This window comes from Hirundo rustica, chromosome 3, assembly GCF_015227805.2.
Source record: "Hirundo rustica isolate bHirRus1 chromosome 3, bHirRus1.pri.v3, whole genome shotgun sequence".
NCBI classification, from domain to species: Eukaryota; Metazoa; Chordata; class Aves; order Passeriformes; family Hirundinidae; genus Hirundo; species Hirundo rustica.
The window spans coordinates 39,939,065-39,945,384 of record NC_053452.1 but is presented as its reverse complement, the minus strand read 5'-3'; positions in this window follow the sequence as shown (position 1 = coordinate 39,945,384).

The following is a 6,320-nucleotide window of genomic DNA, read 5'->3' as shown; positions in this document are numbered from 1 at the left end:
TCTTGGAATTTGAGACCACCTCTAGGGACAAGGGCTGCAGATCAGAAATTTTTCCTAATTGCCGATAGAATTACTCATGCTCCAAGATTCAGCTGTCTTTATGGCTATTCACCAGACTCGTTGCAGTATGTACAGATGTCTGTTGTGCTGGGGAGCCCAGAATCAGACTCAATGCTCCAAACTTGCCTCAGCAGTGCCAAGTAGAGAGGAAGGAACACCTGCCTTGACCTGGCATTGTTCCCCTAATGCAGCTCAGGGTACTGTTAGCCTTCTTTTCTGCAGGGGCACATTGCTGTTATGTGATCTACTAGGTTCTACCTGTAAAGCTGGGGTTTGGCCGGCCAGGATCCAGCAAGTGCTCTTGAATGGGTTTGCTCCTCCATAGGTCTGGTATTTTGCATTTTCATTTGTTGAACTGCATGAGGTTCCTGTCGCCACCCTTCTCCAGTCTGTTCACATCCTTCTGCATAACAGTGAAACAGCCTGATGTATCAACCACTCCTCCTAATTCAATATAATCTGAAAACTTGCTAAAGTTGCACTCTTCCCCATTATTAATGGGACTTGTCATGAAGAAGTTCAATTATATTGATCTCAGAACACATCTCTTGGGGATACCAAGCACTCCCTCCAGCTGGACTTCAGTGCCACTGGTGACAATCTTGTGAGTCCAGCAGTTCAGTCAGTTTTCAGTCTACTTCTCTGTCTATTTTCCTGCCCCATAATTAATTCATCAGCTACGATGTCACGGGAGATGGTATTAAAATCTTAATAAATTTGTTACAAGCAACATCCATCCCATCCCATCCTATCCCATCCCATCCATCTCATTCTCCCTGGTTCCTTATCCAGTAAGCCCGTCCCATGACCCTGTAAAGATAATTGGAGTCCATCTTACAGTGATGTTGGCCTACTCCTTCGGCACCCATGAGTACTTCCCATCAAGTCAGCATGTGTTCAACTTGTCTAAGCATTCCCAAATTTGGTCCTTGCACATCAAAGAGATGTCTCCTCTGTCCTCATAAATTTGTTGGTAAGACTGGAATTTCAGAGAAATTGTTATGCTTTGCCTTTTCACTGATATGCAGTTCTAATGTCCATTAAGCTGATGAGATTCCTGCCATTTGGATCGAGCAGTGTTCATCAGAATGCTCTGACATTTCAGAAATCTATTTCAATGAGGGAAATAACGGATGCATTTATACTTATTCCCTACCCGCCTCTGCAGAAAACTCTAGAGCAATGATTTTTAGGTCCGCTCCATTCAATTTGGCTTAGGTTTTTTGAGCAAGTATGAGTGAGTGGTGAGTTGATGCTTAAATTGACAGCTGAAGGAGTTTAAAGCTAAACTGAGGCACTAGAAGACTGGAATTTGAAGGAAAAAATTAAATGGGGAGATATGTGAAATCTAAATACTACCACTTATAAATGTGGAGAAAGTGCTCAAACAATCTGGTGAAAAAGAAATTAAATTCACTGCTAATTACCTCAGGCTGAACTGAAAGGTCATCTATATCTTACAAGATTAATTTGTTGTTTTTTTCTTTGCTTTTACTGTTCAGTTGGGAAGCAAACAGTTAAATGTACATGCTATGAAGTCCAATAAAGCTCTGTCTGCAGAATTAGCAGTGTAATTCTGTTAAATCTGCAGTTTACTGTGAAAAGTGGTGCTTCTGCATGCTAAACTCTAAATCCAGATTAGAAGGTGTTCATGAATAGTGAACAAATCCTGCTAGAATCATCCTACCGGGTTTTATTTTATAGAATTGAGTGGGCAAATTCGTCTCAAAATCTTACATGATTTTGCTTCTGTGAATGAAAGGCAGCTTGAACAATGTTAAAACATTGCAAGTGTTTTGGGGTTTTTTGGTGTGTTATATTGGTATTGGTTGCACCTTTATTCATCTACTATGATCTTGAGTTTGCTGATGTCTGTATTTATTTAGTTCTGTGAGTGGCAGTGGATCTCCACTGGGTTTGAATGCTTTTGTATTTTATCCATCAGGATACTATCATGGTGGTGTTTTGGGGCTTTGGTTTAGGGTTTTTTTTGACAGTAATAATACTACTACTAATATACTTCCTACTAATGATGTTATTAGTAAATTGCATTTACCAACTGGTCTATTTGATTATAAATGTTTATCTACACTTGTTAAATCTGCTATGTTTTTTCTGGGTATGGCAAACCTGTTTGAGCTGCTACTAAATTATTGAAAAACCTGACAGTAATGCAGTAGCGATAATGAGCTCTATGGTGATCTAGCAAGAGAGGGGCTATCTGTCCACATTTCCTGTGTATAGTTAGTTTCTTCCCTCCTTTTTTACTTTATTCTTTGGTCTAATTGTCCATGTTAGAAATAGTTTAGACTACTGGCTGTAGCTTGGAAATTGAAGAAATCTGTGTGGATTTCTGACACTGCTGTAATCTTTCTGGTGTGGCCTTGAGGCTATTGTTGGACTTGGATTTTTTTTTTTTTTTTTCCCCCAAAATGATAATACCTTTTTAATTCTAGATGTTTGTTTAGCATATGATAACTAGCATGTCTCTTTTTCAACTTTTTCTCTTAGCTTGGAGGAAAAGTCTCAGGGGTAACTTTATTTCTCTCTATAGTTATCTGAAGGGAAGTTGTAGTCCTGTGGGGATTCAGTCACATCTACCAGGTAACAGGTGACAAGACCACAGGAAACGGCCTGAAGTTGCACCTGGGGAGGTTTACATAGGATATTAGGAAAAAATTGTTTGCTGGAAGTATTTTCAGGCATTGGGACAGAATACATAGGAAAGTGATGGAATCACCATCTCTGGAATTATTCAAGAGGCATCAACAATGAGGCACTTGGGGATATGATTTAATGATGAACACTGTGATCCTGGGATTTGTGGTTGGACCTGATGATCTTAGAGATCACCAAAATTTTTCAACCTTAATGAGCCTATGATTCTACTACAGACTTGTTATTTTTTAAAAAATAGTCCCACACTCAGATCTTGCTAAGGTGAAATTCATTTAAGAAGGAGGGTGATTAGTGGTCCATTCTTCAGACAGACTTATGTAGAGATAAACTTCTCTTTGCCTCCTTCAGGAGGTTAGTGAGGTGAGACTGACTATGTGTCATTCAGCTAAAGGCTGCTGTGCTGTTATCTGTCAGTCACAGTTCTCCACATGAGGCACTGAGGGTCCACTAGCACCCCCAGACAAATACAAGGACTTTTTTCTTCTCTACTAGGTGCTAAACCTATCTTCATCTCTCACCTGAGCTATCTGGTACTGTTTTCCTTCTCCACTGCTGATTTTCAAAGTTCTTTCCAGCTTCTGTTTAAATAGTTTATTTTTAACCAGTTCAAGAGTGTTCAGGCTCCACCCACTGCTTTCTACCTAAAAGGGTCATCTTTGAGACAAGCGAGGGTAAGAGCATTGATTTATAATTTACAGGGAGTGTGTAGTTGTAGGTGTGCTGATGAATAGCTCTTTGGAGAGAATAGAAAAGAATTAACTTTCAAAGAGAGTGCTACCTTTGCTAATATAAGTACAAATACATGACTTCAGAAAGTATGCTTATTGTATTGTTTCCTTAATTAAAAGTAGGAAAAAAATTCCCTTGGGGAAAGAGAAACATTGGTATATACAGCTTAAGAGATTTTCTTAGAGGACATCTAAATTATTCCTAGGTACCAAGGTGATGTCTGAATTTTACTTCACTTCATATATATGAATTTATAATAATTACAGTAGCTGGGAGTATGGAAAATGCAGCATGTATTCCAAAGCAACAGATGTAAAGCAATAAAATCTCCTTAAAATTAAAATATGCCATTCTCATGGGCCACATGAAATACTGTATTCAGCTGTGGTATCCCTCCCTCTCAAAGTCTGTGGGAGGAAACAGATGAATAATAATTATTAAGAAATTCTTGATGCTTAAGTGGAGGTAAACTGAATGTAGGCATTATGGAGATATGGGGAAAGGCATGCAGATGATGCCCATGATAGGAGGATGAAATCTTCCTCAATCATTTGACTCAAGTGAGGGATACCTCACTTTGCTGGTGCCAGTCTGGGATGCTGCTACCCCCCTAGTTAGGTGTGCTCTATCCCTTTTTTCCTGGTAATCTGCAATGGTGTTGAGCTGGGGCAAAAGGGCAGTCTCAAATTTCTGTCCCTTTGTTTTGTGTCTCAGTGAGGCAATCCTTTTTCTGTGGCTGACAATGGAAATAAGTAGCAGTTTACGTGGTGTGGCTTTGCTGTGCTGCTTTCTTTTTCTGCAAAATAGTTGTTATTTGTAACAGAGCTGCAGTCAACATAAAGTGCTCTGGATCATGGACAATTAAAAAGACATTATATTTGAGCCACAATTTCTGACTGTGAAATTGTCCATTACAAGGTTGCAATGCTTGCCTCTTGTGCTGCAGTAACTACATCTACTTTCCTCTTTTGTTTTTTCCACGGTAACTGGAATGGGATTATCTGAAAGTCAGGTGTTGCTATGCAGTGCTTCACTTTGCTCTCATAATCCACATCATACTCTAATAAGATAGCTTCAAAACTAATGAGAACCCTTGACTGCAAGTCTCATTAATCCACCCTCTGCCTCAGGTACTTATTAAGCATTCTTCTCTTGTTTGTTTGACTCTTGAGATACAGAAGTGAGGAGTAGAAGATGGTGTAAAAATGCTGTAGTGAACTTTTTTTTAATGTCCTGACTGGGGGAAAAAATAACAGATGTCTTATCTCGTTGCATCTTTCAAAACAGAGGAGCTGTCAGTGCCCTGATTCATTTTAAAAAGGAAGAAATTACCTGAGCTACAAAAATGTGCTGCTGACACAAGCTACACTCAGACTAGACTACCATGGGAAGAATTAATGAAAATAATACTGTTGGGCAATTTACAGTATAACCCCTGATCTGAAAAATAAAATGTCTAAACAAGGAAGAACTGGTGCAGGATGGGACAGGAATATAAACAACTTTGTGGCTGAAGAAGAGTACAACTCAGTGTCCCATGCTGGGGGAGGGATGTGTGGAAGTGGTGGAACAGAGCAGAACAAAAACTCATGATCCCTGGGAACTAGGATATCGGTATTCTCTGTACTTGATGTGTTATCGGTATCTACCATGCTTGTATTTCTACTTTTGTCAGCTTTACCAAGATATTGTGCAGTGATGATGGATCATTCACAGCCGCATACATTATGTGTCTGGCTCTTCTAAACAATTTGTTGGGATATCAAGTGATACTACAGACATTCGAGACCAGGAATTTGATATACCACGGAGTATTTAATCAGTTTTCTTTGGCTACCAATGGCATTATCCATTGTCTCTTTCATAATTTACCAGATGTTTTCTGCACTAACCATATCTTATCTACATATTATATGAGAGAAAATAAAAGTTTAATTCTGTCAAATCTGTGTGGGACAAATATTTGAAATCTGAGGGTAAAAATAAAATCCCTGAAGGAACAGAGTTAAAAAGTAAAGTGTCCCCTGATTTTATGATGCCATCCTTTCTGTTGAGCATTAACTTTTTTTCCATACTTCTCATTCAAACCTATGGTTTCCTGTATTATTGATATCACTGTTGGAATCTATGCTATGTTAGGGTCTATATCTTCTCTGGCCTGTGAGGAGACAGACTGGTCTGTCACTATGTCAAGTGTTTTTGTTCCCAGATGTGGTGCATATATATGTATCACCCAGATGGTCATGTAAGGAGTCTTAAATACGCGTTTTCTCACCTGTGAAAATGGCTGTAAAACTTAGCAAGGACACTTTGGAAGTAAATAGCTACCACATAGTATATTAGTTTGAAATACCTTTGATGGGTCCAGCCTGTTCAGGTAAATGGCTTAAATTATGTAGCGAGACAACGTCCCTGGACGTGCTTGGTAAAATAAAAGGTTTGATAACAAGGAAAATAATAAACATAAACAGAAAGAAAATGCAGGTCGAACACAGTGCAGAGACCATTCTGACACTGTTACAGCAGTCCTGAAAAGCTCTTTGGTTCTTTTGTGTAGTCCCTTTTGTACTTAATAGTCTAGGAGGATTCCACTGGGAAGTTGCCAGTAAGGAGAGGTACAGACTTTGAAGGACTGTGACAAGGTCCAACAGGTGCTTCTCTCTTGACATTGAGTCAATTACAAAGAGAAAGACACAGAACTTTCTAGTTTGGTTTCCTTATATGTTTCAGGTAAGCTGAAACCCTTTTCCTTATACAGAAATTCTCACTCAGGAGTGGGGGGTGCATTACGATAACGTAGTACACTGCTAAGAGGGGTGAAATGCTGAGCCCTGAGTGTTGTCATGACAGTT